The sequence below is a fragment of the Phalangium opilio genome, unplaced genomic scaffold (genome assembly GCF_054372755.1).
Source record: "Phalangium opilio isolate 3A_F unplaced genomic scaffold, DU_Popi_V2 ptg000105l_1, whole genome shotgun sequence".
Classification (NCBI taxonomy): domain Eukaryota; kingdom Metazoa; phylum Arthropoda; class Arachnida; order Opiliones; family Phalangiidae; genus Phalangium; species Phalangium opilio.
Genome location: NW_028324207.1, coordinates 4,135,674 through 4,158,715, shown reverse-complemented (window position 1 = coordinate 4,158,715; position 23,042 = coordinate 4,135,674). Strand labels below are relative to the sequence as shown.

Sequence of the window (23,042 nt, the reverse complement as noted above, 5' to 3'; positions counted from 1 at the left end):
TTTATTTCAATAATACCTTTAGTAGTTTCACAGATTTTTGAGTGGACTCGGCTAACAGAAGCAGTCGTGGCCGAGGGTTAAGGCGACAGACTTGAAATCTGTAGGGATATTCCCGCGCGGGTTCGAATCCTGCCGACTGCGTTCGAACTAACATACTAATTCCAATGATAGCTTTAGTAGTTCCACACTTTTTGAGTGGTCTCGGTTAACAGAAGCAGTCGTGGCCGAGTGGTTAAGGCGACAGACTAGAAATCTGTTGGGATATTCCCGCGCAGGTTCGAATCCTGCCGACTGCGATTGAGCAAAGATTTTTTATTTCAATAATACCTTTGGTGGTTTCACAGATTTCTGAGTAGTCTCGGTTAATCGAAGCAGTCGTGGACGAGTGGTTAAGGCGACAGACTCGAAATCTGTAGCGATATACCCGCGCAGGTTCGAATCCTGCCGAGTGCGTTCGAACTAACATACTTATTCCAATGATAGCTTTATAGCCCAGGACTTTTAGGGTTTGACCTAGAACATTTGAACATAAAGATGAAAATTGGTACATGTGTTGTTTTTGACCCAACAAAAAATATACTAAAAGTCCCCTGCTGTAGAGCGCGAGCTTTCGCCGCCATCTTGGAAAATGGCCGCCGGGAATGCCAGCTACAATGTATTCAACGTTCTTCTTCAAAAATTATAAAAATTGGTACACATTATGATTGGAACCACATGAACATCATGGCCAAATTTTACAGCTCTATGTTCAATATTTTGGTCGCCATATTGGAAAATGGCCGCCGTTAATGCTAGGTACAGTATATTTCACCATGTTGTTGGAAAATTATGAAAATTGATAGGTATTACAATCAGAGCTGTGTGAACCTCATAGTAAAATATTGAAGCCATTAATCAGATAGTTTGGCCGCCATGTGGGAAAATGGCCGCCATCAATGTCATATAGATACAGTATATGGTTCAAAAATTATGAAAATTGGTAATAATTATGCTTAAGACCATCTCAGCATCATACTTGAATATTGAAGACGTGCTGCTGTTAGTTTGGGCGCCATCTTCGAAAATGACTGCTGGAAATGCTAAATATATTTCAAATATATAAATCTTTTTGAAATTCCTTTTTTGAATAGATGATTTTCATTAACGTAATAAACAACAAAAGAATGGATATCTCGAAGTCGAAATCATCGACGCCATCTTTAAAAATGGCCACATGAAAATCATTGCCCTAAATTCTGAAAGAAAGAAAAGTTATTCTAAGATGTTATTCTCAACATGTTGATTAGAGAATATGATTTAATATGGGGTTTATAAATTCTACTGTTGTTTAAGATTAGAATTTAGACAGAGCTCTAGCATTTCATATATATTCATCGTCATCCTGAAGATTTTTCATAATAATTGCATGTCATAACCCTTGATTAGGCGCTACACAGCTGGGGGCCTTATCAGCGCCCCTTCCCATCATATTACAAATTTAACCTGCGGAACTGCCGTCATGGCACACTGGATCTGCCAGTGGGACCGACAAACGCCACTTGAGCAGGTGACAGAAGCTGGACACCGTCAGCGGCGAGCCCAGTCAGGAGGTAGTCGGTGACAGGGAAGGATTAAGGCAGCAGAAGACTCGAGGGGACGGAAGAGTTCTCTCCAAGCACAACAGTGCCATAAGGCCCAAACAAATAGTGTATCCGCAACCCCTAGAGGGCTGACAATAGCGGAGGTGAGCCATGGCAACACCTGAGCGGTGGCGAAGCGGCCCAGCAAAACCTTCACGGAATGGGGCAAGGAACGATCTGAACCAAGGGCGAACCCAAGGAACTCCCGAACCGTCACACCGAACTCGGGCCCCCTCCGCCACGATAAGTCGTTTAAAAAAGGTTAAGAGAGCATTTCTTTCATTTACGTGCTGTAACTGGGTGTGGTTATGATAAGGCGTGGTTTAAAGTAATGACAGATAATCAACATCTTACAAATTTGTTGCGCTTTTTTAATGACCATATTGCATCTAGGGAATCCATAGCTGCTGCCGAAGAGAGATTTCTTTTTGCTTTTTTTAGGGTGATAATTGACACGTCACGCTTCAACTATGTAGAAATTACAAGTATAATCGAACCGTTGTCACATATACTGTCAAGTCCTCATTTGATCTCGCTAAGCTTCATCCAACAACCGACACCGCAAAACTACATTTTTTTCCGAGCGTATCTTCAAGTCCAAAATAGCTAGGAAACGATTTAATCCCATTCACACCATTCTCCTTCCGGCATCATATGATTTTGTAACACTCATTATTTGTACCTGCAGTCTGCAAAACATCTTGTATAAAGAACTTTGAATGTAGACGATCTGTATTAGCTTGCTGGGCAATGTGTGGTCATTGTCAAGGCATAAGCCGTAATAAAAAATCTTCAGGATGACGAGAAATATGAACGAAATGTTAAAAATGTGTCTTAAATCTAATCTTTAACGACATTAGAATGTATATACCCCATATAAAACGGTTTTTCATAACCAAAATCCGAGTAATATGGCTTTCCTTTTCTTTTTCCAGATTTTAGGATAGTAATATTTCAGGGACCATTTTTGAAGATGGGTCAATAATTTAGACTCAAAAGTAGTTATTTTTATGGCGTTTTATACGTTCATGAAAATCATCTACTCCATAAAAAAATATCGAAAAAATTTTATATCGGTAATATATTTGGCACTTCGAGCAGTCATTTTAGAAGATGGCGCCCAAACTATCAGAAGCACGTCTTCAATATTCAACTATGACATTTAGACGGTCTTCAACATAATAATTACCAATTTTCATAATTTTTGAACCATATACTGTACCTAATTGGCATTGATGGCGGACATTTTCCAACATGGCGGCCAAACTATCTGTCTAATTGCTTCAATATTTTACTATGAGATTCACACAGCTCTGATTATAATACTTATCAATTTTCATAATTTTCCAACAACATGGTGAAATATACTGTACCTAGCATTCACGGCGGCCATTTTCCAATATGGCGACCAAACTATTAAACACAGAGCTGTAAAATTTTGCCGTGATGTTCATGTGGTTCCAGTGATAATGTGTACCAATTTTCATAATTTTTGAAGAAGAACGTTGAATACATTGTAGCTGTAATTCACGGCGGCCATTTTCCAAGATGGCGGCGAAAGCTCGCGCTCTACAGCAGGGGACTTTTAGTATATTTTCTGTTGGGTCAAAAACAACACATGTACCAATTTTCATCTTTATGTTCAAATGTTCTAGGTCAAGCCCTTTTTTGGCCTATCTGTCCTGGCCTATTAGTAGTTCCACACTTTTTGAGTGGTCTCCGTTTAGAGAAGCAGTCGTGGCCGAGTGGTTAAGGCGACAGACTCGAAATCTGTTGGGATATTCCCGCACAGGTTCGAATCCTGCCGATTGCGATTGAGCAAAGATTTTTTATTTCAATAATACCTTTAGCAGTTTCACAGATTTTTGAGTGGTCTCAGTTAACAGCAGCAGTCGTGGCCGAGTGGTTAAGGCGACAGACTCGAAATCTGTTGGGATATTTCAGCGCAGGTTCGAGTCCTGCCGACTGCGTTCGAACTCACGTACTTATTTCAATGATAGCTTTAGTAGTTCCACAATTTTTTAGTGGTCTCGGTTAACAGAAGCAGTCGTGGCCGAGTGGTTAAGGCGACAGACTTGAAATCTGTTGGGATACTCCCGCGCAGGTTCGAATCCTGCCGACTGCGTTCAAACACACATATTTATTCCAATGATAGCTTTAGTAGTTCCACAATTTTTTGAGTGGACTCGCTTAACAGAAGCAGTCGTGGCCGAGTGGTTAAGGCGACAGACTAGAAATCTGTTGGGATATTCCTGCGCGGGTTCGAATCCTGCCGACTGCGATTGAGCAAAGATTTTTTATTTCAATAATACCTTTGGTGGTTTCACAGATTTCTGAGTAGTCTCGGTTAATCGAAGCAGTCGTGGACGAGTGCTTAAGGCGACAGACTCGAAATCTGTTGGGATATTCCCTCGCAGGTTGGATTCCTGCCGACTGCGTTCGAACTCACATACTTATTCCAATGATAGCTTTAGTAGTTCCACAATTTTTTAGTGGTCTCGGTTATCCGAAGCAGTCGTGGACGAGTGGTTAAGGCGACAGACTTGAAATCTGTTGGGCTATTCCCGCGCACGTTCGAATCCTGCCGACTGCGTTCGAAATAACATGCAAATTCCAATGATAGCTTTAGTAGTTCCACAGATTTTTGAGTGGTCTCAGTTAACAGCAGCAGTCTTGGCCCAGTGGTTAAGGCGACAGACTCGAAATCTGTTCGGATATTCCCGCGCAGGTTCGAATCCTGCCGATTGCGATTGAGCAAAGATTTTTTATTTCAATAATACCTTTAGTAGTTTCACAGATTTTTGAGTGGTCTCAGTTAACAGCAGCAGTCGTGGCCGAGTGGTTAAGGCGACAGACTCGAAATCTGTTGGGATATTTACGCGCAGGTTCGAATCCTGCCGACTGCGTTCGAGCTCATATACTTATTCCAATGATAGCTTTAGTAGTTCCACAATTTTTTAGTGGTCTCGGTTAACAGAAGCAGTCGTGGCCAAGTGGTTAAGGCGACAGACTTGAAATCTGTTGGGATACTCCCTCGCAGGTTCGAATCCTGCCGACTGCGTTCGAACACACATACTTATTCCAATGATAAGTTTAGTAGTTCCATAATTTTTTGAGTGGGCTCGGCTAACAGAAGCAGTCGTGGCCGAGTGGTTAAGGCGACAGACTCGAAATCTGTAGCGATATTCCCGCGCAGGTTCAAATCCTGCCGAGTGCGTTCGAACTAACATACTTATTCCAATGATAGCTTTAGTAGTTCCACACTTTTTGAGTGGTCTCCGTTAAAAGAAGCAGTCGTGGCCGAGTGGTTAAGGCGACAGACTCGAAATCTGTTGGGATATTCCCGCGCAGGTTCGAATCCTGCCGATTGCGATTGAGCAAAGATTTTTTATTTCAATAATACCTTTAGCAGTTTCACAGATTTTTGAGTGGTCTCAGTTAACAGCAGCAGTCGTGGCCGAGTGGTTAAGGCGACAGACTCGAAATCTGTTGGGATATTTCCGCGCAGGTTCGAATCCTGCCGACTGCGTTCGAACTCACGTACTTATTTCAATGATAGCTTTAGTAGTTCCACAATTTTTTAGTGGTCTCGGTTAACAGAAGCAGTCGTGGCCGAGTGGTTAAGGCGACAGACTTGAAATCTGTTGGGATATTCCCGCGCAGGTTCGAATCCTGCCGACTGCGATTGTGCAAAGATTTTTTATTTCAATAATACCTTTGGTGGTTTCACAGATTTCTGAGTAGTCTCGGTTAATCGAAGCAGTCGTGGACGAGTGCTTAAGGCGACAGACTCGAAATCTGTTGGGATATTCCCTCGCAGGTTCGATTCCTGCCGACTGCGTTCGAACTCACATACTTATTCCAATGATAGCTTTAGTAGTTCCACAATTTTTTAGTGGTCTCGGTTATCCGAAGCAGTCGTGGACGAGTGGTTAAGGCGACAGACTTGAAATCTGTTGGGATATTCCCGCGCAGGTTCGAATCCTGCCGACTGCGTTCGAACACACATACTTATTCCAATGATAGCTTTAGTAGTTCCATAATTTTTTGAGTGGACTCGCTTAACAGAAGCAGTCATGGCCGAGTGGTTAAGGCGACAGACTAGAAATCTGTTGGGATATTCCCGCGCAGGTTCGAATCCTGCCGACTGCGATTGAGCAAAGATTTTTTATTTCAATAATACCTTTGGTGGTTTCACAGATTTCTGAGTAGTCTCGGTTAATCGAAGCAGTCGTGGACGAGTGCTTAAGGCGACAGACTCGTAATCTGTTGGGATATTCCCTCGCAGGTTCGATTCCTGCCGACTGCGTTCGAGCTCACATACTTATTCCAATGATAGCTTTAGTAGTTCCACAATTTTTTAGTGGTCTCGGTTATCCGAAGCAGTCGTGGACGAGTGGTTAAGGCGACAGACTTGAAATCTGTTGGGCTATTCCCGCGCACGTTCGAATCCTGCCGACTGCGTTCGAAATAACATGCAAATTCCAATGATAGCTTTAGTAGTTCCACAGATTTTTGAGTGGTCTCAGTTAACAGCAGCAGTCGTGGCCGAGTGGTTAAGGCGACAGACTCGAAATCGGTTCGGATATTCCCGCGCAGGTTCGAATCCTGCCGATTGCGATTGAGCAAATATTTTTTATTTCAATAATACCTTTAGTAGTTTCACAGATTTTTGAGTGGTCTCAGTTAACAGCAGCAGTCGTGGCCGAGTGGTTAAGGCGACAGACTCGAAATCTGTTGGGATATTTACGCGCAGGTTCGAATCCTGCCGACTGCGTTCGAGCTCATATACTTATTCCAATGATAGCTTTAGTAGTTCCACAATTTTTTAGTGGTCTCGGTTAACAGAAGCAGTCCTGGCCAAGTGGTTAAGGCGACAGACTTGAAACCTGTTGGGATACTCCCTCGCAGGTTCGAATCCTGCCGACTGCGTTCGAACACACATACTTATTCCAATGATAAGTTTAGTAGTTCCATAATTTTTTGAGTGGGCTCGGCTAACAGAAGCAGTCGTGGCCGAGTGGTTAAGGCGACAGACTAGAAATCTGTTGGGATATTCCCGCGCAGGTTCGATTCCTGCCGACTGGGTTCGGAATAACATACTTATTCCAATGATTGCTTTAGTAGTTCCACACTTTTTGAGTGGTCTCGGTTAACAGAAGCAGTCGTGGCCGAGTGGTTAAGGCGACAGACTAGAAATCTGTTGGGATATTCCCGCGCAGGTTCGAATCCTGCCGACTGCGATTGAGCAAAGATTTTTTATTTCAATAATACCTTTGGTAGTTTCACAGATTTCTGAGTAGTCTCGGTTAATCGAAGCAGTCGTGGACGAGTGCTTAAGGCGACAGACTCGAAATCTGTAGCGATATTCCCGCGCAGGTTCAAATCCTGCCGAGTGCGTTCGAACTAACATACTTATTCCAATGATAGCTTTAGTAGTTCCACACTTTTTGAGTGGTCTCCGTTAAAAGAAGCAGTCGTGGCCGAGTGGTTAAGGCGACAGACTCGAAATCTGTTGGGATATTCCCGCGCAGGTTCGAATCCTGCCGATTGCGATTGAGCAAAGATTTTTTATTTCAATAATACCTTTAGCAGTTTCACAGATTTTTGAGTGGTCTCAGTTAACAGCAGCAGTCGTGGCCGAGTGGTTAAGGCGACAGACTCGAAATCTGTTGGGATATTTCCGCGCAGGTTCGAATCCTGCCGACTGCGTTCGAACTCACGTACTTATTTCAATGATAGCTTTAGTAGTTCCACAATTTTTTAGTGGTCTCGGTTAACAGAAGCAGTCGTGGCCGAGTGGTTAAGGCGACAGACTTGAAATCTGTTGGGATATTCCCGCGCAGGTTCGAATCCTGCCGACTGCGATTGAGCAAAGATTTTTTATTTCAATAATACCTTTAGCAGTTTCACAGATTTTTGAGTGGTCTCGGTTAACAGTAGCAGTCGTGACCGAGTTGTCAAGGCGACAGACTAGAAATCTGTTGGGATATTCCCGCGCAGGTTCGAATCCTGCTGACTGCGTTCGAACACACATACTTATTCCAATGATAGCTTTAGTAGTTCCACAATGTTTTGAGTGGACTCGCTTAACAGAAGCAGTCGTGGCCGAGTGGTTAAGGCGACAGACTAGAAATCTGTTGGGATATTCCCGCGCAGGTTCGAATCCTGCCGACTGCAATTGAGCAAAGATTTTTTATTTCAATAATACCTTTGGTGGTTTCACAGATTTCTGAGTAGTCTCGGTTAATCGAAGCAGTCGTGGACGAGTGCTTAAGGCGACAGACTCGAAATCTGTTAGGATATTCCCTCGCAGGTTCGATTCCTGCCGACTGCGTTCGAACTCACATACTTATTCCAATGATAGCTTTAGTAGTTCCACAATTTTTTAGTGGTCTCGGTTAACAGAAGCAGTCGTGGCCGAGTGATTAAGGCGACAGACTTGAAATCTGTTGGGATATTCCCGCGCAGGTTCGAATTCTGCCGACTGCGGTTGAGGAAAGAAATTTTATTTCAATAATACCTTTAGTGGTTTAGAGATTTCTGAGTGGTCTCGTTTAACCGAAGCAGTCGTGGCCGACTGGTTATGGCGACAGATTAGAAATCTAATGGGATATTCCCGCGCAGGTTCGAATCCTGCCGACTGGGTTCGGACTAACATACTTATTCCAATGATAGCTTTAGTAGTTCCAAGCTTTTTTGTGTGGTCGCGGTTATCAGAAGCAGTCGTGGCCGAGTGGTTAAGGCGACAGACTCGAAATCTGTCTGGATATTCCCGTGCAGGTTCTAATCCTGCCGACTGGGTTCGGACTAACATACTTATTCCAATGAAAGCTTTAGTAGTTCCACAATTTTTGAGTGGTCTCGGTTAAGCGAAGCTGTCGTGGACGAGTGGTTAAGGCAACAGGCTCGAAATCTGTAGCGATATTCCCGCGCAGGTTCGAATCCTGCCGAGTGCGTTCGAGCTAACATACTTATTCCAATGATAGCTTTAGTAGTTCCACACTTTTTGAGTGGTTTGATAACAGAAGCAGTCGTGGCCGAGTGGTTAAGGCGACAGACTCGAAATCTGTTGGGATAATCCCGCGCAGGTTCGAATCCTGCCGATTGCGATTGAGAAAAAATTTTTTATTTCAATAATACCTTTAGCAGTTTCACAGATTTCTGAGTAGTTTCGGTTAATCGAAGCAGTCGTGGACGAGTGGTTAAGGCGACAGACTTGAAATCTGTTGGGAAATTCCCGCGTAGGTTCGAATCCTGCCGACTGCGTTCGAACAAACATTCTTATTCCAATAATAGCTTTAGTAGTTCCACAGTTTTTTGAGTGGTCTCGGTTAACAGAAGCAGTCGTGGCCGAGTGGTTAAGGCGACAGACTAGAAATCTGTTGGGATATTCCCGCGCAGGTTCGAATCCTGCCGATTGCGATTGAGCAAAGATTTTTTATTTCAATAATACCTTTAGCAGTTTCACAGATTTTTGAGTGGTCTCAGTTAACAGCAGCAGTCGTGGCCGAGTGGTTAAGGCGACAGACTCGATATCTGTTGGGATATTTCCGCGCAGGTTCGAATCCTGTCGACTGCGTTCGAACTCACGTACTTATTTCAATGATAGCTTTAGTAGTTCCACAATTTTTTAGTGGTCTCGGTTAACAGAAGCAGTCGTGGCCGAGTGGTTAAGGCGACAGACTTGAAATCTGTTGGGATAATCCCGCGCAGGTTCGAATCCTGCCGACTGCGTTCGAACACACATACTTATTCCAATGATAGCTTTAGTAGTTCCACAATTTTTTGAGAGGACTCGCTTAACAGAAGCAGTCGTGGCCGAGTGGTTAAGTCGACAGACTAGAAATCTGTTGGGATATTCCCGCGCAGGTTCGAATCCTGCCGACTGCGATTGAGCAAAGATTTTTTATTTCAATAATACCTTTGGTGGTTTCACAGATTTCTGAGTAGTCTCGGTTAATCGAAGCAGTCGTGGACGAGTGCTTAAGGCGACAGACTCGAAATCTGTTGGGATATTCCCTCGCAGGTTCGATTCCTGCCGACTGCGTTCGAACTCACATACTTATTCCAATGATAGCTTTAGTAGTTCCACAATTTTTTAGTGGTCTCGGTTAACAGAAGCAGTCGTGGCCGAGTGGTTAAGGCGACAGACTCGAAATCTGTTGGGATATTCCCGCGCAGGTTCGAATCCTGCCGATTGCGATTGAGCAAAGATTTTTTATTTCAATAATACCTTTAGCAGTTTCACAGATTTTTGAGTGGTCTCAGTTAACAGCAGCAGTCGTGGCCGAGTGGTTAAGGCGACAGACTCGAAATCTGTTTGGGATATTTCCGCGCAGGTTCGAATCCTGCCGACTGCGTTCGAACTCACGTACTTATTTCAATGATAGCTTTAGTAGTTCCACAATTTTTTAGTGGTCTCGGTTAACAGAAGCAGTCGTGGCCGAGTGGTTAAGGCGACAGACTTGAAATCTGTTGGGATAATCCCGCGCAGGTTCGAATCCTGCCGACTGCGTTCGAACACACATACTTATTCCAATGATAGCTTTAGTAGTTCCACAATTTTTTGAGTGGACTCGCTTAACAGAAGCAGTCGTGGCCGAGGGGTTAAGGCGACAGACTAGAAATCTGTTGGGATATTCCCGCGCAGGTTCGAATCCTGCCGACTGCGATTGAGCAAAGATTTTTTATTTCAATAATACCTTTGGTGGTTTCACAGATTTCTGAGTAGTCTCGGTTAATCGAAGCAGTCGTGGACGAGTGCTTAAGGCGACAGACTCGAAATCTGTTGGGATATTCCCTCGCAGGTTGGATTCCTGCCGACTGCGTTCGAACTCACATACTTATTCCAATGATAGCTTTAGTAGTTCCACAATTTTTTAGTGGTCTCGGTTAACAGAAGCAGTCGTGGCCGAGTGGTTAAGGCGACAGACTTGAAATCTGTTGGGATATTCCCGCGAAGGTTCGAATCTTGCCGACTGCGTTCGAACACACATACTTATTCCAATGATAGCTTTAGTAGTTCCACAATTTTTTGAGTGGACTCGCTTAACAGAAGCAGTCGTGGCCGAGTGGTTAAGGCGACAGACTAGAAATCTGTTGGGATATTCCCGCGCAGGTTCGAATTCTGCCGACTGCGATTGAGCAAAGATTTTTTATTTCAATAATACCTTTGGGTGTTTCACAGATTTCTGAGTAGTTTCGGTTAATCGAAGCAGTCGTGGACGAGTGCTTAAGGCGACAGACTCGAAATCTGTTGGGATATTCCCTCGCAGGTTGGATTCCTGCCGACTGCGTTCGAACTCACATACTTATTCCAATGATAGCTTTAGTAGTTCCACAATTTTTTAGTGGTCTCGGTTATCCGAAGCAGTCGTGGAGGAGTGGTTAAGGCGACAGACTTGAAATCTGTTGGGCTATTCCCGCGCACGTTCGAATCCTGCCGACTGCGTTCGAAATAACATGCTAATTCCAATGATTACGTTAGTAGTTCCACAGATTTTTGAGTGGTCTCAGTTAACAGCAGCAGTCGTGGCCGAGTTGTTAAGGCGACAGACTCGAAATCTGTTCGGATATTCCCGCGCAGGTTCGAATCCTGCCGATTGCGATTGAGCAAAGATTTTTTATTTCAATAATACCTTTAGTAGTTTCACAGATTTTTGAGTGGACTCGGCTAACAGAAGCAGTCGTGGCCGAGGGTTAAGGCGACAGACTTGAAATCTGTAGGGATATTCCCGCGCGGGTTCGAATCCTGCCGACTGCGTTCGAACTAACATACTAATTCCAATGATAGCTTTAGTAGTTCCACACTTTTTGAGTGGTCTCGGTTAACAGAAGCAGTCGTGGCCGAGTGGTTAAGGCGACAGACTAGAAATCTGTTGGGATATTCCCGCGCAGGTTCGAATCCTGCCGACTGCGATTGAGCAAAGATTTTTTATTTCAATAATACCTTTGGTGGTTTCACAGATTTCTGAGTAGTCTCGGTTAATCGAAGCAGTCGTGGACGAGTGGTTAAGGCGACAGACTCGAAATCTGTAGCGATATACCCGCGCAGGTTCGAATCCTGCCGAGTGCGTTCGAACTAACATACTTATTCCAATGATAGCTTTATAGCCCAGGACTTTTAGGGTTTGACCTAGAACATTTGAACATAAAGATGAAAATTGGTGCATGTGTTGTTTTTGACCCAACAAAAAATATACTAAAAGTCCCCTGCTGTAGAGCGCGAGCTTTCGCCGCCATCTTGGAAAATGGCCGCCGGGAATGCCAGCTACAATGTATTCAACGTTCTTCTTCAAAAATTATAAAAATTGGTACACATTATGATTGGAACCACATGAACATCATGGCCAAATTTTACAGCTCTATGTTCAATATTTTGGTCGCCATATTGGAAAATGGCCGCCGTTAATGCTAGGTACAGTATATTTCACCATGTTGTTGGAAAATTATGAAAATTGATAGGTATTACAATCAGAGCTGTGTGAACCTCATAGTAAAATATTGAAGCCATTAATCAGATAGTTTGGCCGCCATGTTGGAAAATGGCCGCCATCAATGTCATATAGATACAGTATATGGTTCAAAAATTATGAAAATTGGTAATAATTATGCTTAAGACCATCTCAGCATCATACTTGAATATTGAAGACGTGCTGCTGTTAGTTTGGGCGCCATCTTCGAAAATGACTGCTGGAAATGCTAAATATATTTCAAATATATAAATCTTTTTGAAATTCCTTTTTTGAATAGATGATTTTCATTAACGTAATAAACAACAAAAAAATGGATATCTCGAAGTCGAAATCATCGACGCCATCTTTAAAAATGGCCACATGAAAATCATTGCCCTAAATTCTGAAAGAAAGAAAAGTTATTCTAAGATGTTATTCTCAACATGTTGATTAGAGAATATGATTTAATATGGGGTTTATAAATTCTACTGTTGTTTAAGATTAGAATTTAGACAGAGCTCTAGCATTTCATATATATTCATCGTCATCCTGAAGATTTTTCATAATAATTGCATGTCATAACCCTTGATTAGGCGCTACACAGCTGGGGGCCTTATCAGCGCCCCTTCCCATCATATTACAAATTTAACCTGCGGAACTGCCGTCATGGCACACTGGATCTGCCAGTGGGACCGACAAACGCCACTTGAGCAGGTGACAGAAGCTGGACACCGTCAGCGGCGAGCCCAGTCAGGAGGTAGTCGGTGACAGGGAAGGATTAAGGCAGCAGAAGACTCGAGGGGACGGAAGAGTTCTCTCCAAGCACAACAGTGCCATAAGGCCCAAACAAATAGTGTATCCGCAACCCCTAGAGGGCTGACAATAGCGGAGGTGAGCCATGGCAACACCTGAGCGGTGGCGAAGCGGCCCAGCAAAACCTTCACGGAATGGGGCAAGGAACGATCTGAACCAAGGGCGAACCCAAGGAACTCCCGAACCGTCACACCGAACTCGGGCCCCCTCCGCCACGATAAGTCGTTTAAAAAAGGTTAAGAGAGCATTTCTTTCATTTACGTGCTGTAACTGGGTGTGGTTATGATAAGGCGTGGTTTAAAGTAATGACAGATAATCAACATCTTACAAATTTGTTGCGCTTTTTTAATGACCATATTGCATCTAGGGAATCCATAGCTGCTGCCGAAGAGAGATTTCTTTTTGCTTTTTTTAGGGTGATAATTGACACGTCACGCTTCAACTATGTAGAAATTACAAGTATAATCGAACCGTTGTCACATATACTGTCAAGTCCTCATTTGATCTCGCTAAGCTTCATCCAACAACCGACACCGCAAAACTACATTTTTTTCCGAGCGTATCTTCAAGTCCAAAATAGCTAGGAAACGATTTAATCCCATTCACACCATTCTCCTTCCGGCATCATATGATTTTGTAACACTCATTATTTGTACCTGCAGTCTGCAAAACATCTTGTATAAAGAACTTTGAATGTAGACGATCTGTATTAGCTTGCTGGGCAATGTGTGGTCATTGTCAAGGCATAAGCCGTAATAAAAAATCTTCAGGATGACGAGAAATATGAACGAAATGTTAAAAATGTGTCTTAAATCTAATCTTTAACGACATTAGAATGTATATACCCCATATAAAACGGTTTTTCATAACCAAAATCCGAGTAATATGGCTTTCCTTTTCTTTTTCCAGATTTTAGGATAGTAATATTTCAGGGACCATTTTTGAAGATGGGTCAATAATTTAGACTCAAAAGTAGTTATTTTTATGGCGTTTTATACGTTCATGAAAATCATCTACTCCATAAAAAAATATCGAAAAAATTTTATATCGGTAATATATTTGGCACTTCGAGCAGTCATTTTAGAAGATGGCGCCCAAACTATCAGAAGCACGTCTTCAATATTCAACTATGACATTTAGACGGTCTTCAACATAATAATTACCAATTTTCATAATTTTTGAACCATATACTGTACCTAATTGGCATTGATGGCGGACATTTTCCAACATGGCGGCCAAACTATCTGTCTAATTGCTTCAATATTTTACTATGAGATTCACACAGCTCTGATTATAATACTTATCAATTTTCATAATTTTCCAACAACATGGTGAAATATACTGTACCTAGCATTCACGGCGGCCATTTTCCAATATGGCGACCAAACTATTAAACACAGAGCTGTAAAATTTTGCCGTGATGTTCATGTGGTTCCAGTGATAATGTGTACCAATTTTCATAATTTTTGAAGAAGAACGTTGAATACATTGTAGCTGTAATTCACGGCGGCCATTTTCCAAGATGGCGGCGAAAGCTCGCGCTCTACAGCAGGGGACTTTTAGTATATTTTCTGTTGGGTCAAAAACAACACATGTACCAATTTTCATCTTTATGTTCAAATGTTCTAGGTCAAGCCCTTTTTTGGCCTATCTGTCCTGGCCTATTAGTAGTTCCACACTTTTTGAGTGGTCTCCGTTAAGAGAAGCAGTCGTGGCCGAGTGGTTAAGGCGACAGACTCGAAATCTGTTGGGATATTCCCGCACAGGTTCGAATCCTGCCGATTGCGATTGAGCAAAGATTTTTTATTTCAATAATACCTTTAGCAGTTTCACAGATTTTTGAGTGGTCTCAGTTAACAGCAGCAGTCGTGGCCGAGTGGTTAAGGCGACAGACTCGAAATCTGTTGGGATATTTCAGCGCAGGTTCGAGTCCTGCCGACTGCGTTCGAACTCACGTACTTATTTCAATGATAGCTTTAGTAGTTCCACAATTTTTTAGTGGTCTCGGTTAACAGAAGCAGTCGTGGCCGAGTGGTTAAGGCGACAGACTTGAAATCTGTTGGGATACTCCCGCGCAGGTTCGAATCCTGCCGACTGCGTTCAAACACACATATTTATTCCAATGATAGCTTTAGTAGTTCCACAATTTTTTGAGTGGACTCGCTTAACAGAAGCAGTCGTGGCCGAGTGGTTAAGGCGACAGACTAGAAATCTGTTGGGATATTCCTGCGCGGGTTCGAATCCTGCCGACTGCGATTGAGCAAAGATTTTTTATTTCAATAATACCTTTGGTGGTTTCACAGATTTCTGAGTAGTCTCGGTTAATCGAAGCAGTCGTGGACGAGTGCTTAAGGCGACAGACTCGAAATCTGTTGGGATATTCCCTCGCAGGTTGGATTCCTGCCGACTGCGTTCGAACTCACATACTTATTCCAATGATAGCTTTAGTAGTTCCACAATTTTTTAGTGGTCTCGGTTAACAGAAGCAGTCGTGGCCGAGTGGTTAAGGCGACAGACTTGAAATCTGTTGGGATATTCCCGCGCAGGTTCGAATCCTGCCGACTGCGTTCGAACACACATACTTATTCCAATGATAGCTTTAGTAGTTCCATAATTTTTTGAGTGGACTCGCTTAACAGAAGCAGTCCTGGCCGAGTGGTTAAGGCGACAGACTAGAAATCTGTTGGGATATTCCCACGCAGGTTCGAATCCTGCCGACTGCGATTGAGCAAAGATTTTTTATTTCAATAATACCTTTGGTGGTTTTACAGATTTCTGAGTAGTCTCGGTTAATCGAAGCAGTCGTGGACGAGTGCTTAAGGCGACAGACTCGTAATCTGTTGGGATATTCCCTCGCAGGTTCGATTCCTGCCGACTGCGTTCGAACTCACATACTTATTCCAATGATAGCTTTAGTAGTTCCACAATTTTTTAGTGGTCTCGGTTATCCGAAGCAGTCGTGGACGAGTGGTTAAGGCGACAGACTTGAAATCTGTTGGGCTATTCCCGCGCACGTTCGAATCCTGCCGACTGCGTTCGAAATAACATGCAAATTCCAATGATAGCTTTAGTAGTTCCACAGATTTTTGAGTGGTCTCAGTTAACAGCAGCAGTCTTGGCCCAGTGGTTAAGGCGACAGACTCGAAATCTGTTCGGATATTCCCGCGCAGGTTCGAATCCTGCCGATTGCGATTGAGCAAAGATTTTTTATTTCAATAATACCTTTAGTAGTTTCACAGATTTTTGAGTGGTCTCAGTTAACAGCAGCAGTCGTGGCCGAGTGGTTAAGGCGACAGACTCGAAATCTGTTGGGATATTTACGCGCAGGTTCGAATCCTGCCGACTGCGTTCGAGCTCATATACTTATTCCAATGATAGCTTTAGTAGTTCCACAATTTTTTAGTGGTCTCGGTTAACAGAAGCAGTCGTGGCCAAGTGGTTAAGGCGACAGACTTGAAATCTGTTGGGATACTCCCTCGCAGGTTCGAATCCTGCCGACTGCGTTCGAACACACATACTTATTCCAATGATAAGTTTAGTAGTTCCATAATTTTTTGAGTGGGCTCGGCTAACAGAAGCAGTCGTGGCCGAGTGGTTAAGGCGACAGACTCGAAATCTGTAGCGATATTCCCGCGCAGGTTCAAATCCTGCCGAGTGCGTTCGAACTAACATACTTATTCCAATGATAGCTTTAGTAGTTCCACACTTTTTGAGTGGTCTCCGTTAAAAGAAGCAGTCGTGGCCGAGTGGTTAAGGCGACAGACTCGAAATCTGTTGGGATATTCCCGCGCAGGTTCGAATCCTGCCGATTGCGATTGAGCAAAGATTTTTTATTTCAATAATACCTTTAGCAGTTTCACAGATTTTTGAGTGGTCTCAGTTAACAGCAGCAGTCGTGGCCGAGTGGTTAAGGCGACAGACTCGAAATCTGTTGGGATATTTCCGCGCAGGTTCGAATCCTGCCGACTGCGTTCGAACTCACGTACTTATTTCAATGATAGCTTTAGTAGTTCCACAATTTTTTAGTGGTCTCGGTTAACAGAAGCAGTCGTGGCCGAGTGGTTAAGGCGACAGACTTGAAATCTGTTGGGATATTCCCGCGCAGGTTCGAATCCTGCCGACTGCGATTGTGCAAAGATTGTTTATTTCAATAATACCTTTGGTGGTTTCACAGATTTCTGAGTAGTCTCGGTTAATCGAAGCAGTCGTGGACGAGTGCTTAAGGCGACAGACTCGAAATCTGTTGGGATATTCCCTCGCAGGTTCGATTCCTGCCGACTGCGTTCGAACTCACATACTTATTCCAATGATAGCTTTAGTAGTTCCACAATTTTTTAGTGGTCTCGGTTATCCGAAGCAGTCGTGGACGAGTGGTTAAGGCGACAGACTTGAAATCTGTTGGGATATTCCCGCGCAGGTTCGAATCCTGCCGACTGCGTTCGAACACACATACTTATTCCAATGATAGCTTTAGTAGTTCCATAATTTTTTGAGTGGACTCGCTTAACAGAAGCAGTCATGGCCGAGTGGTTAAGGCGACAGACTAGAAATCTGTTGGGATATTCCCGCGCAGGTTCGAATCCTGCCGACTGCGATTGAGCAAAGATTTTTTATTTCAATAATACCTTTGGTGGTTTCACAGATTTCTGAGTAGTCTCGGTTAATCGAAGCAGTCGTGGACGAGTGCTTAAGGCGACAGACTCGTAATCTGTTGGGATATTCCCTCGCAGGTTCGATTCCTGCCGACTGCGTTCGAGCTCACATACTTATTCCAATGATAGCTTTAGTAGTTCCACAATTTTTTAGTGGTCTCGGTTATCCGAAGCAGTCGTGGACGAGTGGTTAAGGCGACAGACTTGAAATCTGTTGGGCTATTCCCGCGCACGTTCGAATCCTGCCGACTGCGTTCGAAATAACATGCAAATTCCAATGATAGCTTTAGTAGTTCCACAGATTTTTGAGTGGTCTCAGTTAACAGCAGCAGTCGTGGCCGAGTGGTTAAGGCGACAGACTCGAAATCGGTTCGGATTTTCCCGCGCAGGTTCGAATCCTGCCGATTGCGATTGAGCAAATATTTTTTATTTCAATAATACCTTTAGTAGTTTCACAGATTTTTGAGTGGTCTCAGTTAACAGCAGCAGTCGTGGCCGAGTGGTTAAGGCGACAGACTCGAAATCTGTTGGGATATTTACGCGCAGGTTCGAATCCTGCCGACTGCGTTCGAGCTCATATACTTATTCCAATGATAGCTTTAGTAGTTCCACAATTTTTTAGTGGTCTCGGTTAACAGAAGCAGTCCTGGCCAAGTGGTTAAGGCGACAGACTTGAAATCTGTTGGGATACTCCCTCGCAGGTTCGAATCCTGCCGACTGCGTTCGAACACACATACTTATTCCAATGATAAGTTTAGTAGTTCCATAATTTTTTGAGTGGGCTCGGCTAACAGAAGCAGTCGTGGCCGAGTGGTTAAGGCGACAGACTAGAAATCTGTTGGGATATTCCCGCGCAGGTTCGATTCCTGCCGACTGGGTTCGGAATAACATACTTATTCCAATGATTGCTTTAGTAGTTCCACACTTTTTGAGTGGTCTCGGTTAACAGAAGCAGTCGTGGCCGAGTGGTTAAGGCGACAGACTAGAAATCTGTTGGGATATTCCCGCGCAGGTTCGAATCCTGCCGACTGCGATTGAGCAAAGATTTTTTATTTCAATAATACCTTTGGTAGTTTCACAGATTTCTGAGTAGTCTCGGTTAATCGAAGCAGTCGTGGACGAGTGCTTAAGGCGACAGACTCGAAATCTGTAGCGATATTCCCGCGCAGGTTCAAATCCTGCCGAGTGCGTTCGAACTAACATACTTATTCCAATGATAGCTTTAGTAGTTCCACACTTTTTGAGTGGTCTCCGTTAAAAGAAGCAGTCGTGGCCGAGTGGTTAAGGCGACAGACTCGAAATCTGTTGGGATATTCCCGCGCAGGTTCGAATCCTGCCGATTGCGATTGAGCAAAGATTTTTTATTTCAATAATACCTTTAGCAGTTTCACAGATTTTTGAGTGGTCTCAGTTAACAGCAGCAGTCGTGGCCGAGTGGTTAAGGCGACAGACTCGAAATCTGTTGGGATATTTCCGCGCAGGTTCGAATCCTGCCGACTGCGTTCGAACTCACGTACTTATTTCAATGATAGCTTTAGTAGTTCCACAATTTTTTAGTGGTCTCGGTTAACAGAAGCAGTCGTGGCCGAGTGGTTAAGGCGACAGACTTGAAATCTGTTGGGATATTCCCGCGCAGGTTCGAATCCTGCCGACTGCGATTGAGCAAAGATTTTTTATTTCAATAATACCTTTGGTGGTTTCACAGATTTCTGAGTAGTCTCGGTTAATCGAAGCAGTCGTGGACGAGTGCTTAAGGCGACAGACTCGAAATCTGTTGGGATATTCCCTCGCAGGTTCGATTCCTGCCGACTGCGTTCGAACTCACATACTTATTCCAATGATAGCTTTAGTAGTTCCACAATTTTTTAGTGGTCTCGGTTATCCGAAGCAGTCGTGGACGAGTGGTTAAGGCGACAGACTTGAAATCTGTTGGGCTATTCCCGCGCACGTTCGAATCCTGCCGACTGCGTTCGAAATAACATGCTAATTCCAATGATAGCTTTAGTAGTTCCACAGATTTTTGAGTGGTCTCAGTTAACAGCAGCAGTCGTGGCCGAGTGGTTAAGGCGACAGACTCGAAATCTGTTCGGATATTCCCGCGCAGGTTCGAATCCTGCCGATTGCGATTGAGCAAAGATTTTTTATTTCAATAATACCTTTAGTAGTTTCACAGATTTTTGAGTGGTCTCAGTTAACAGCAGCAGTCGTGGCCGAGTGGTTAAGGCGACAGACTCGAAATCTGTTGGGATATTTACGCGCAGGTTCGAATCCTGCCGACTGCGTTCGAGCTCATATACTTATTCCAATGATAGCTTTAGTAGTTCCACAATTTTTTAGTGGTCTCGGTTAACAGAAGCAGTCGTGGCCAAGTGGTTAAGGCGACAGACTTGAAATCTGTTGGGATACTGCCTCGCAGGTTCGAATCCTGCCGACTGCGTTCGAACACACATACTTATTCCAATGATAAGTTTAGTAGTTCCATAATTTTTTGAGTGGGCTCGGCTAACAGAAGCAGTCGTGGCCGAGTGGTTAAGGCGACAGACTAGAAATCTTGTAAGAGTCGTGTATTGATTAGTCAGGATCATTAGTGTAATAAAAGAGTTTAATCAATGAAATAAAACAAAGTAAATCAGGTACGTTACATAAAATAAAAAAGTTAACAAACACCTGTTTGGTGAAAAACGTTACAAAAGACTAACTAAATTGCGTAGTAACGACGTGAAAACGCGTAACAAAAATATTAACCCGCGTATGGTAAAAATTAAATTTAGCAAATAAAGTCTTTTAAATAGAGCGGAGTTCTGCGTCGCCTGGAACTGCGTCTCATTCCGTCGTCTTCGTCGGCATCATGCTCGGACAGAGTATTCGTACCATCAGCTTCGACAGCCGTCTCGTTTTCGGCTGTTGTATCCTCTTGGGAAATGGTCGACTCACTGCTAGCTGGACGGAATTGCGTGCGTTTGGAATCAGCAAAGACCGGAACTCCTGGTGAAGGTGGTGGGACGTCATCTTGGGACTCGTCTCCGGAATCGTCATCGGCATTGTCAACTATGAGAAAACGTTTAATTTTGTCTACCGGAGCCGTATTTCGGTAGAACTTCTGCTTTCGTTGGTTCTCCGGGCAATCCTCTATAAGATAACGGTCGTGTTTTAGCTTCTCAGCGACAACGTATGGTCCTTTATAGACCGCTGCTGTTTTCCTTGGTAACCCGGTAGCCTCGGGTTTGCGCTCAACTACGACAAGGTCACCAGGCTCAAAGGTTGGTGCTTTGGCCCGTTTTGCGTTGTATCGAGTTCTCTGCTTCGCTTGGTCGATCCTTATAGCTTCAATGGCTTTGGCTCGTCGTTCGAGCGTATCTTCGTCAAAGGTTTCTCGTACGCCGTCTATGAGAGCGCTTCCCGTTGGATTTCTCGACGCGTAGTTGAAGAGTAGGGAGAAAGGCGTTCTTTGCGTAGCCTTATGTATCGTGTTATTTATTCCCCACTGGATTTGGTGAACATGCTCGTCCCAATCCTTGTCATCTTCACGTACGGTCATGCTTGCTAAAGCCGGACTCAAAACTCGGTTTAGGCGTTCAACCTGACCATTCCCGCGAGGCGTTGCGGTGGCGTTAAGAACATGGGTGATACGTGCTAACTTGCAAGTGTCTTCAAAAGCCTTTCCCGTGTAGGCTGTGCCTTGATCCGTAATGATACGTTTCGGGGCTCCAAATACTCCGATGAGTTCTTGTAAAAATCGTTTGGTAGGGTTCATTCCCGCGTTTCGAACTGGCTTCAAGATTGTAAACTTTGTAAAAGCGTCGATGGCAACAATCAAGTAAGTGTTTCCGTTTACACTTCGAACGAACGGACCCAGGTGGTCTAAATGCAGCGTGTGAAAGGGTAGACCAATCTTATCTATCGAATGTAGGAAGCCTGGCTGCCTGCCAGAGGGGCGTTTGTGAAACAAACATTCGAGACACGACGAAATATAGCGTCTGACGTAGCGTTTCATACCAGGGAACCAAAAGTCTTCTTTAATTTTCTGGATAGTCTTGTCCAGACCAAAATGGCCCAGGTCATCATGGCAGCTTTTTACCACGCGCCACCTGGCACGATTTGGTACTACCCAGAGTAAGGATTCTTCCTTGTTTTCGTCCATTCGGACCTTCTTAAAGAGCCTTCCTTGTTTGAGGACGTATTCCTTACGAACTCCTATTTCTTCTTTCGATAGCTTCCCTGTTTTCGTTAGCTGGTCCTTGATTAGTTTCATTTTAGGATCCTCGTTTTGGGCCGCGACTAGGAAATCTTCGCGGGTTATTTCAACGTGAAAAATCTGAAGACCGTCCGTAGGTTCCATATCTTCGGCTTCGTCCCATGGCGCTCTGCTCAGAGCATCTACGTGTGCCATTCGGGTTCCGGGGCGATGTGTGACTTGAAACGTATACTCTTGAAGTCGCAACCACCAACGTCCAATTCGTGGGACCAGGTGTTTCTTCGAGAGGGTGCACCGCACCGAATTACAATCTGTTACCACGTCGAACGCCATTCCAATTAGAAAAACTCGAAACTTTTCTAGGCTCCAAACCACAGCTAACGTCTCTAGCTCACTTGAGTGGTATTTAGCTTCCTCCTTCGTCGTCTTCCTGCTGGCGTAGCAAATTGGGTGCCATTTTTGATCCTCAGCTTGCTGGAGAAGTATCGAGCCGAGACCAATTTTACTTGCATCCGTGTGAACTTCCGTTTTAGCGTTCATATCGTATAAGGCTAAAATGGGCCTCTCCGTGAGTTTTGCTTTGAGGAAGGTAAAAGCTTTTTCTTGTTCGGGCTTCCATACCCATTCCATATCCTTTCGTAAGAGTGTCGTGAGTGGTTCAGCTTCCATAGCGAAACCCTTAACAAAACGCCGGAAATAGCTGGCGAGTCCTAAGAATCGCCGGAGCTCGTGGACGTTTTTCGGTGGCGGAAATTCTTTTACGCAGTCGACCTTTCTTGAACCGGGACGGATCCCATACCGACTTATCTCGAATCCCAGGTACTCTATGTCACTGAGCAGAAATCGGCATTTCTTCAGGTTTAATGACAGGTGCGCGTTCCGTACGACTTCTAGCACTTGACGTAAGTGGTTGAGGCCTTCGCTTTCATTGACTGACGGAATCAAAACATCGTCCATGTAGGTGAGCGCTATAGCGTACCGTAGCGTTCCTAATACAGAGTTGATCATCTTTTGGAAAACTCCACAGGCGTTGGAGAGCCCAAACGGCATCGTAATGAACTGGTAATGACCATCGGGGGTCACGAAAGCCGTCTTTTCTCTCGAATCCTTGTCCACAGGAATTTGGTAGTAACCCGACATCATATCCAAGCTTGTAAAGAGCTTATTACCGCTAAGCCGTTCCAACTGGCTTTCTATCAACGGCAACGGGTAAGCGTTTTTCTTCGTAATCTTGTTTAGAGCGCGATAATCTACGCACAAGCGTTCTTCTCCGTTTTTCTTCTTAACTATTATTATGGGACTGGCA

At 44.0% G+C, this 23,042-nt stretch overlaps 82 non-coding genes across 82 annotated transcripts; all 82 read left to right on the top strand.

Moving 5' to 3' along the window:
* Nucleotides 1-60: 60 nt before the first annotated feature.
* Nucleotides 61-141, top strand: TRNAS-UGA (transfer RNA serine (anticodon UGA)). The gene has a single exon. It is a non-coding gene; the product is annotated as a tRNA-Ser (tRNA).
* A 73-nt stretch (nucleotides 142-214) lies between these two features.
* Nucleotides 215-296, top strand: TRNAS-AGA (transfer RNA serine (anticodon AGA)). Its single transcript has one exon. It is a non-coding gene; the product is annotated as a tRNA-Ser (tRNA).
* A 75-nt stretch (nucleotides 297-371) lies between these two features.
* Nucleotides 372-453, top strand: TRNAS-CGA (transfer RNA serine (anticodon CGA)). The gene has a single exon. It is a non-coding gene; the product is annotated as a tRNA-Ser (tRNA).
* A 2,897-nt stretch (nucleotides 454-3,350) lies between these two features.
* Nucleotides 3,351-3,432, top strand: TRNAS-CGA (transfer RNA serine (anticodon CGA)). Its single transcript has one exon. It is a non-coding gene; the product is annotated as a tRNA-Ser (tRNA).
* Nucleotides 3,433-3,507: 75 nt separating this feature from the next.
* On the top strand, nucleotides 3,508-3,589 carry TRNAS-CGA (transfer RNA serine (anticodon CGA)). The gene has a single exon. It is a non-coding gene; the product is annotated as a tRNA-Ser (tRNA).
* A 73-nt stretch (nucleotides 3,590-3,662) lies between these two features.
* TRNAS-UGA (transfer RNA serine (anticodon UGA)) lies at nucleotides 3,663-3,744 on the top strand. The gene has a single exon. It is a non-coding gene; the product is annotated as a tRNA-Ser (tRNA).
* Nucleotides 3,745-3,818: 74 nt separating this feature from the next.
* On the top strand, nucleotides 3,819-3,900 carry TRNAS-AGA (transfer RNA serine (anticodon AGA)). Its single transcript has one exon. It is a non-coding gene; the product is annotated as a tRNA-Ser (tRNA).
* A 230-nt stretch (nucleotides 3,901-4,130) lies between these two features.
* On the top strand, nucleotides 4,131-4,212 carry TRNAS-UGA (transfer RNA serine (anticodon UGA)). Its single transcript has one exon. It is a non-coding gene; the product is annotated as a tRNA-Ser (tRNA).
* Nucleotides 4,213-4,286: 74 nt separating this feature from the next.
* TRNAS-CGA (transfer RNA serine (anticodon CGA)) lies at nucleotides 4,287-4,368 on the top strand. The gene has a single exon. It is a non-coding gene; the product is annotated as a tRNA-Ser (tRNA).
* A 75-nt stretch (nucleotides 4,369-4,443) lies between these two features.
* On the top strand, nucleotides 4,444-4,525 carry TRNAS-CGA (transfer RNA serine (anticodon CGA)). The gene has a single exon. It is a non-coding gene; the product is annotated as a tRNA-Ser (tRNA).
* Nucleotides 4,526-4,598: 73 nt separating this feature from the next.
* TRNAS-UGA (transfer RNA serine (anticodon UGA)) lies at nucleotides 4,599-4,680 on the top strand. The gene has a single exon. It is a non-coding gene; the product is annotated as a tRNA-Ser (tRNA).
* Nucleotides 4,681-4,754: 74 nt separating this feature from the next.
* Nucleotides 4,755-4,836, top strand: TRNAS-CGA (transfer RNA serine (anticodon CGA)). Its single transcript has one exon. It is a non-coding gene; the product is annotated as a tRNA-Ser (tRNA).
* A 73-nt stretch (nucleotides 4,837-4,909) lies between these two features.
* TRNAS-CGA (transfer RNA serine (anticodon CGA)) lies at nucleotides 4,910-4,991 on the top strand. The gene has a single exon. It is a non-coding gene; the product is annotated as a tRNA-Ser (tRNA).
* Nucleotides 4,992-5,066: 75 nt separating this feature from the next.
* Nucleotides 5,067-5,148, top strand: TRNAS-CGA (transfer RNA serine (anticodon CGA)). Its single transcript has one exon. It is a non-coding gene; the product is annotated as a tRNA-Ser (tRNA).
* Nucleotides 5,149-5,221: 73 nt separating this feature from the next.
* On the top strand, nucleotides 5,222-5,303 carry TRNAS-UGA (transfer RNA serine (anticodon UGA)). The gene has a single exon. It is a non-coding gene; the product is annotated as a tRNA-Ser (tRNA).
* A 75-nt stretch (nucleotides 5,304-5,378) lies between these two features.
* Nucleotides 5,379-5,460, top strand: TRNAS-CGA (transfer RNA serine (anticodon CGA)). The gene has a single exon. It is a non-coding gene; the product is annotated as a tRNA-Ser (tRNA).
* Nucleotides 5,461-5,533: 73 nt separating this feature from the next.
* On the top strand, nucleotides 5,534-5,615 carry TRNAS-UGA (transfer RNA serine (anticodon UGA)). Its single transcript has one exon. It is a non-coding gene; the product is annotated as a tRNA-Ser (tRNA).
* A 74-nt stretch (nucleotides 5,616-5,689) lies between these two features.
* Nucleotides 5,690-5,771, top strand: TRNAS-AGA (transfer RNA serine (anticodon AGA)). The gene has a single exon. It is a non-coding gene; the product is annotated as a tRNA-Ser (tRNA).
* Nucleotides 5,772-5,846: 75 nt separating this feature from the next.
* On the top strand, nucleotides 5,847-5,928 carry TRNAT-CGU (transfer RNA threonine (anticodon CGU)). Its single transcript has one exon. It is a non-coding gene; the product is annotated as a tRNA-Thr (tRNA).
* A 73-nt stretch (nucleotides 5,929-6,001) lies between these two features.
* On the top strand, nucleotides 6,002-6,083 carry TRNAS-UGA (transfer RNA serine (anticodon UGA)). The gene has a single exon. It is a non-coding gene; the product is annotated as a tRNA-Ser (tRNA).
* Nucleotides 6,084-6,157: 74 nt separating this feature from the next.
* Nucleotides 6,158-6,239, top strand: TRNAS-CGA (transfer RNA serine (anticodon CGA)). Its single transcript has one exon. It is a non-coding gene; the product is annotated as a tRNA-Ser (tRNA).
* Nucleotides 6,240-6,314: 75 nt separating this feature from the next.
* TRNAS-CGA (transfer RNA serine (anticodon CGA)) lies at nucleotides 6,315-6,396 on the top strand. Its single transcript has one exon. It is a non-coding gene; the product is annotated as a tRNA-Ser (tRNA).
* Nucleotides 6,397-6,469: 73 nt separating this feature from the next.
* TRNAS-UGA (transfer RNA serine (anticodon UGA)) lies at nucleotides 6,470-6,551 on the top strand. The gene has a single exon. It is a non-coding gene; the product is annotated as a tRNA-Ser (tRNA).
* Nucleotides 6,552-6,625: 74 nt separating this feature from the next.
* Nucleotides 6,626-6,707, top strand: TRNAS-AGA (transfer RNA serine (anticodon AGA)). The gene has a single exon. It is a non-coding gene; the product is annotated as a tRNA-Ser (tRNA).
* Nucleotides 6,708-6,780: 73 nt separating this feature from the next.
* On the top strand, nucleotides 6,781-6,862 carry TRNAS-AGA (transfer RNA serine (anticodon AGA)). Its single transcript has one exon. It is a non-coding gene; the product is annotated as a tRNA-Ser (tRNA).
* A 230-nt stretch (nucleotides 6,863-7,092) lies between these two features.
* TRNAS-CGA (transfer RNA serine (anticodon CGA)) lies at nucleotides 7,093-7,174 on the top strand. Its single transcript has one exon. It is a non-coding gene; the product is annotated as a tRNA-Ser (tRNA).
* Nucleotides 7,175-7,249: 75 nt separating this feature from the next.
* On the top strand, nucleotides 7,250-7,331 carry TRNAS-CGA (transfer RNA serine (anticodon CGA)). Its single transcript has one exon. It is a non-coding gene; the product is annotated as a tRNA-Ser (tRNA).
* Nucleotides 7,332-7,404: 73 nt separating this feature from the next.
* On the top strand, nucleotides 7,405-7,486 carry TRNAS-UGA (transfer RNA serine (anticodon UGA)). Its single transcript has one exon. It is a non-coding gene; the product is annotated as a tRNA-Ser (tRNA).
* Nucleotides 7,487-7,561: 75 nt separating this feature from the next.
* Nucleotides 7,562-7,643, top strand: TRNAS-AGA (transfer RNA serine (anticodon AGA)). The gene has a single exon. It is a non-coding gene; the product is annotated as a tRNA-Ser (tRNA).
* A 74-nt stretch (nucleotides 7,644-7,717) lies between these two features.
* Nucleotides 7,718-7,799, top strand: TRNAS-AGA (transfer RNA serine (anticodon AGA)). Its single transcript has one exon. It is a non-coding gene; the product is annotated as a tRNA-Ser (tRNA).
* Nucleotides 7,800-7,874: 75 nt separating this feature from the next.
* TRNAS-CGA (transfer RNA serine (anticodon CGA)) lies at nucleotides 7,875-7,956 on the top strand. Its single transcript has one exon. It is a non-coding gene; the product is annotated as a tRNA-Ser (tRNA).
* Nucleotides 7,957-8,029: 73 nt separating this feature from the next.
* TRNAS-UGA (transfer RNA serine (anticodon UGA)) lies at nucleotides 8,030-8,111 on the top strand. The gene has a single exon. It is a non-coding gene; the product is annotated as a tRNA-Ser (tRNA).
* A 538-nt stretch (nucleotides 8,112-8,649) lies between these two features.
* Nucleotides 8,650-8,731, top strand: TRNAS-CGA (transfer RNA serine (anticodon CGA)). The gene has a single exon. It is a non-coding gene; the product is annotated as a tRNA-Ser (tRNA).
* Nucleotides 8,732-8,806: 75 nt separating this feature from the next.
* On the top strand, nucleotides 8,807-8,888 carry TRNAS-UGA (transfer RNA serine (anticodon UGA)). The gene has a single exon. It is a non-coding gene; the product is annotated as a tRNA-Ser (tRNA).
* Nucleotides 8,889-8,962: 74 nt separating this feature from the next.
* TRNAS-AGA (transfer RNA serine (anticodon AGA)) lies at nucleotides 8,963-9,044 on the top strand. Its single transcript has one exon. It is a non-coding gene; the product is annotated as a tRNA-Ser (tRNA).
* Nucleotides 9,045-9,119: 75 nt separating this feature from the next.
* TRNAS-CGA (transfer RNA serine (anticodon CGA)) lies at nucleotides 9,120-9,201 on the top strand. The gene has a single exon. It is a non-coding gene; the product is annotated as a tRNA-Ser (tRNA).
* Nucleotides 9,202-9,274: 73 nt separating this feature from the next.
* Nucleotides 9,275-9,356, top strand: TRNAS-UGA (transfer RNA serine (anticodon UGA)). The gene has a single exon. It is a non-coding gene; the product is annotated as a tRNA-Ser (tRNA).
* Nucleotides 9,357-9,430: 74 nt separating this feature from the next.
* TRNAS-AGA (transfer RNA serine (anticodon AGA)) lies at nucleotides 9,431-9,512 on the top strand. Its single transcript has one exon. It is a non-coding gene; the product is annotated as a tRNA-Ser (tRNA).
* Nucleotides 9,513-9,587: 75 nt separating this feature from the next.
* TRNAS-CGA (transfer RNA serine (anticodon CGA)) lies at nucleotides 9,588-9,669 on the top strand. The gene has a single exon. It is a non-coding gene; the product is annotated as a tRNA-Ser (tRNA).
* Nucleotides 9,670-9,742: 73 nt separating this feature from the next.
* On the top strand, nucleotides 9,743-9,824 carry TRNAS-CGA (transfer RNA serine (anticodon CGA)). Its single transcript has one exon. It is a non-coding gene; the product is annotated as a tRNA-Ser (tRNA).
* Nucleotides 9,825-9,899: 75 nt separating this feature from the next.
* Nucleotides 9,900-9,982, top strand: TRNAS-CGA (transfer RNA serine (anticodon CGA)). Its single transcript has one exon. It is a non-coding gene; the product is annotated as a tRNA-Ser (tRNA).
* A 73-nt stretch (nucleotides 9,983-10,055) lies between these two features.
* Nucleotides 10,056-10,137, top strand: TRNAS-UGA (transfer RNA serine (anticodon UGA)). The gene has a single exon. It is a non-coding gene; the product is annotated as a tRNA-Ser (tRNA).
* Nucleotides 10,138-10,211: 74 nt separating this feature from the next.
* On the top strand, nucleotides 10,212-10,293 carry TRNAS-AGA (transfer RNA serine (anticodon AGA)). Its single transcript has one exon. It is a non-coding gene; the product is annotated as a tRNA-Ser (tRNA).
* A 230-nt stretch (nucleotides 10,294-10,523) lies between these two features.
* TRNAS-UGA (transfer RNA serine (anticodon UGA)) lies at nucleotides 10,524-10,605 on the top strand. The gene has a single exon. It is a non-coding gene; the product is annotated as a tRNA-Ser (tRNA).
* A 74-nt stretch (nucleotides 10,606-10,679) lies between these two features.
* On the top strand, nucleotides 10,680-10,761 carry TRNAS-AGA (transfer RNA serine (anticodon AGA)). The gene has a single exon. It is a non-coding gene; the product is annotated as a tRNA-Ser (tRNA).
* A 386-nt stretch (nucleotides 10,762-11,147) lies between these two features.
* TRNAS-CGA (transfer RNA serine (anticodon CGA)) lies at nucleotides 11,148-11,229 on the top strand. The gene has a single exon. It is a non-coding gene; the product is annotated as a tRNA-Ser (tRNA).
* Nucleotides 11,230-11,304: 75 nt separating this feature from the next.
* Nucleotides 11,305-11,385, top strand: TRNAS-UGA (transfer RNA serine (anticodon UGA)). Its single transcript has one exon. It is a non-coding gene; the product is annotated as a tRNA-Ser (tRNA).
* A 73-nt stretch (nucleotides 11,386-11,458) lies between these two features.
* Nucleotides 11,459-11,540, top strand: TRNAS-AGA (transfer RNA serine (anticodon AGA)). Its single transcript has one exon. It is a non-coding gene; the product is annotated as a tRNA-Ser (tRNA).
* Nucleotides 11,541-11,615: 75 nt separating this feature from the next.
* Nucleotides 11,616-11,697, top strand: TRNAS-CGA (transfer RNA serine (anticodon CGA)). Its single transcript has one exon. It is a non-coding gene; the product is annotated as a tRNA-Ser (tRNA).
* A 2,897-nt stretch (nucleotides 11,698-14,594) lies between these two features.
* Nucleotides 14,595-14,676, top strand: TRNAS-CGA (transfer RNA serine (anticodon CGA)). The gene has a single exon. It is a non-coding gene; the product is annotated as a tRNA-Ser (tRNA).
* A 75-nt stretch (nucleotides 14,677-14,751) lies between these two features.
* TRNAS-CGA (transfer RNA serine (anticodon CGA)) lies at nucleotides 14,752-14,833 on the top strand. Its single transcript has one exon. It is a non-coding gene; the product is annotated as a tRNA-Ser (tRNA).
* A 73-nt stretch (nucleotides 14,834-14,906) lies between these two features.
* Nucleotides 14,907-14,988, top strand: TRNAS-UGA (transfer RNA serine (anticodon UGA)). Its single transcript has one exon. It is a non-coding gene; the product is annotated as a tRNA-Ser (tRNA).
* Nucleotides 14,989-15,062: 74 nt separating this feature from the next.
* TRNAS-AGA (transfer RNA serine (anticodon AGA)) lies at nucleotides 15,063-15,144 on the top strand. The gene has a single exon. It is a non-coding gene; the product is annotated as a tRNA-Ser (tRNA).
* A 230-nt stretch (nucleotides 15,145-15,374) lies between these two features.
* On the top strand, nucleotides 15,375-15,456 carry TRNAS-UGA (transfer RNA serine (anticodon UGA)). Its single transcript has one exon. It is a non-coding gene; the product is annotated as a tRNA-Ser (tRNA).
* Nucleotides 15,457-15,530: 74 nt separating this feature from the next.
* Nucleotides 15,531-15,612, top strand: TRNAS-AGA (transfer RNA serine (anticodon AGA)). The gene has a single exon. It is a non-coding gene; the product is annotated as a tRNA-Ser (tRNA).
* Nucleotides 15,613-15,687: 75 nt separating this feature from the next.
* Nucleotides 15,688-15,769, top strand: TRNAT-CGU (transfer RNA threonine (anticodon CGU)). Its single transcript has one exon. It is a non-coding gene; the product is annotated as a tRNA-Thr (tRNA).
* A 73-nt stretch (nucleotides 15,770-15,842) lies between these two features.
* Nucleotides 15,843-15,924, top strand: TRNAS-UGA (transfer RNA serine (anticodon UGA)). The gene has a single exon. It is a non-coding gene; the product is annotated as a tRNA-Ser (tRNA).
* A 74-nt stretch (nucleotides 15,925-15,998) lies between these two features.
* Nucleotides 15,999-16,080, top strand: TRNAS-CGA (transfer RNA serine (anticodon CGA)). The gene has a single exon. It is a non-coding gene; the product is annotated as a tRNA-Ser (tRNA).
* Nucleotides 16,081-16,155: 75 nt separating this feature from the next.
* On the top strand, nucleotides 16,156-16,237 carry TRNAS-CGA (transfer RNA serine (anticodon CGA)). The gene has a single exon. It is a non-coding gene; the product is annotated as a tRNA-Ser (tRNA).
* A 73-nt stretch (nucleotides 16,238-16,310) lies between these two features.
* Nucleotides 16,311-16,392, top strand: TRNAS-UGA (transfer RNA serine (anticodon UGA)). Its single transcript has one exon. It is a non-coding gene; the product is annotated as a tRNA-Ser (tRNA).
* A 74-nt stretch (nucleotides 16,393-16,466) lies between these two features.
* TRNAS-CGA (transfer RNA serine (anticodon CGA)) lies at nucleotides 16,467-16,548 on the top strand. The gene has a single exon. It is a non-coding gene; the product is annotated as a tRNA-Ser (tRNA).
* Nucleotides 16,549-16,621: 73 nt separating this feature from the next.
* On the top strand, nucleotides 16,622-16,703 carry TRNAS-CGA (transfer RNA serine (anticodon CGA)). Its single transcript has one exon. It is a non-coding gene; the product is annotated as a tRNA-Ser (tRNA).
* A 75-nt stretch (nucleotides 16,704-16,778) lies between these two features.
* On the top strand, nucleotides 16,779-16,860 carry TRNAS-CGA (transfer RNA serine (anticodon CGA)). Its single transcript has one exon. It is a non-coding gene; the product is annotated as a tRNA-Ser (tRNA).
* A 73-nt stretch (nucleotides 16,861-16,933) lies between these two features.
* Nucleotides 16,934-17,015, top strand: TRNAS-UGA (transfer RNA serine (anticodon UGA)). Its single transcript has one exon. It is a non-coding gene; the product is annotated as a tRNA-Ser (tRNA).
* Nucleotides 17,016-17,090: 75 nt separating this feature from the next.
* TRNAS-CGA (transfer RNA serine (anticodon CGA)) lies at nucleotides 17,091-17,172 on the top strand. The gene has a single exon. It is a non-coding gene; the product is annotated as a tRNA-Ser (tRNA).
* Nucleotides 17,173-17,245: 73 nt separating this feature from the next.
* On the top strand, nucleotides 17,246-17,327 carry TRNAS-UGA (transfer RNA serine (anticodon UGA)). Its single transcript has one exon. It is a non-coding gene; the product is annotated as a tRNA-Ser (tRNA).
* A 74-nt stretch (nucleotides 17,328-17,401) lies between these two features.
* Nucleotides 17,402-17,483, top strand: TRNAS-AGA (transfer RNA serine (anticodon AGA)). The gene has a single exon. It is a non-coding gene; the product is annotated as a tRNA-Ser (tRNA).
* A 75-nt stretch (nucleotides 17,484-17,558) lies between these two features.
* TRNAT-CGU (transfer RNA threonine (anticodon CGU)) lies at nucleotides 17,559-17,640 on the top strand. Its single transcript has one exon. It is a non-coding gene; the product is annotated as a tRNA-Thr (tRNA).
* A 73-nt stretch (nucleotides 17,641-17,713) lies between these two features.
* TRNAS-UGA (transfer RNA serine (anticodon UGA)) lies at nucleotides 17,714-17,795 on the top strand. The gene has a single exon. It is a non-coding gene; the product is annotated as a tRNA-Ser (tRNA).
* A 74-nt stretch (nucleotides 17,796-17,869) lies between these two features.
* TRNAS-CGA (transfer RNA serine (anticodon CGA)) lies at nucleotides 17,870-17,951 on the top strand. The gene has a single exon. It is a non-coding gene; the product is annotated as a tRNA-Ser (tRNA).
* A 75-nt stretch (nucleotides 17,952-18,026) lies between these two features.
* Nucleotides 18,027-18,108, top strand: TRNAS-CGA (transfer RNA serine (anticodon CGA)). The gene has a single exon. It is a non-coding gene; the product is annotated as a tRNA-Ser (tRNA).
* Nucleotides 18,109-18,181: 73 nt separating this feature from the next.
* TRNAS-UGA (transfer RNA serine (anticodon UGA)) lies at nucleotides 18,182-18,263 on the top strand. Its single transcript has one exon. It is a non-coding gene; the product is annotated as a tRNA-Ser (tRNA).
* Nucleotides 18,264-18,337: 74 nt separating this feature from the next.
* On the top strand, nucleotides 18,338-18,419 carry TRNAS-AGA (transfer RNA serine (anticodon AGA)). The gene has a single exon. It is a non-coding gene; the product is annotated as a tRNA-Ser (tRNA).
* A 73-nt stretch (nucleotides 18,420-18,492) lies between these two features.
* On the top strand, nucleotides 18,493-18,574 carry TRNAS-AGA (transfer RNA serine (anticodon AGA)). Its single transcript has one exon. It is a non-coding gene; the product is annotated as a tRNA-Ser (tRNA).
* Nucleotides 18,575-18,804: 230 nt separating this feature from the next.
* TRNAS-CGA (transfer RNA serine (anticodon CGA)) lies at nucleotides 18,805-18,886 on the top strand. The gene has a single exon. It is a non-coding gene; the product is annotated as a tRNA-Ser (tRNA).
* A 75-nt stretch (nucleotides 18,887-18,961) lies between these two features.
* TRNAS-CGA (transfer RNA serine (anticodon CGA)) lies at nucleotides 18,962-19,043 on the top strand. The gene has a single exon. It is a non-coding gene; the product is annotated as a tRNA-Ser (tRNA).
* Nucleotides 19,044-19,116: 73 nt separating this feature from the next.
* TRNAS-UGA (transfer RNA serine (anticodon UGA)) lies at nucleotides 19,117-19,198 on the top strand. The gene has a single exon. It is a non-coding gene; the product is annotated as a tRNA-Ser (tRNA).
* A 75-nt stretch (nucleotides 19,199-19,273) lies between these two features.
* On the top strand, nucleotides 19,274-19,355 carry TRNAS-CGA (transfer RNA serine (anticodon CGA)). The gene has a single exon. It is a non-coding gene; the product is annotated as a tRNA-Ser (tRNA).
* Nucleotides 19,356-19,428: 73 nt separating this feature from the next.
* On the top strand, nucleotides 19,429-19,510 carry TRNAS-UGA (transfer RNA serine (anticodon UGA)). Its single transcript has one exon. It is a non-coding gene; the product is annotated as a tRNA-Ser (tRNA).
* A 74-nt stretch (nucleotides 19,511-19,584) lies between these two features.
* TRNAS-CGA (transfer RNA serine (anticodon CGA)) lies at nucleotides 19,585-19,666 on the top strand. Its single transcript has one exon. It is a non-coding gene; the product is annotated as a tRNA-Ser (tRNA).
* Nucleotides 19,667-19,741: 75 nt separating this feature from the next.
* TRNAS-CGA (transfer RNA serine (anticodon CGA)) lies at nucleotides 19,742-19,823 on the top strand. The gene has a single exon. It is a non-coding gene; the product is annotated as a tRNA-Ser (tRNA).
* A 73-nt stretch (nucleotides 19,824-19,896) lies between these two features.
* Nucleotides 19,897-19,978, top strand: TRNAS-UGA (transfer RNA serine (anticodon UGA)). Its single transcript has one exon. It is a non-coding gene; the product is annotated as a tRNA-Ser (tRNA).
* The last annotated feature ends 3,064 nt before the right edge of the window (nucleotides 19,979-23,042 follow it).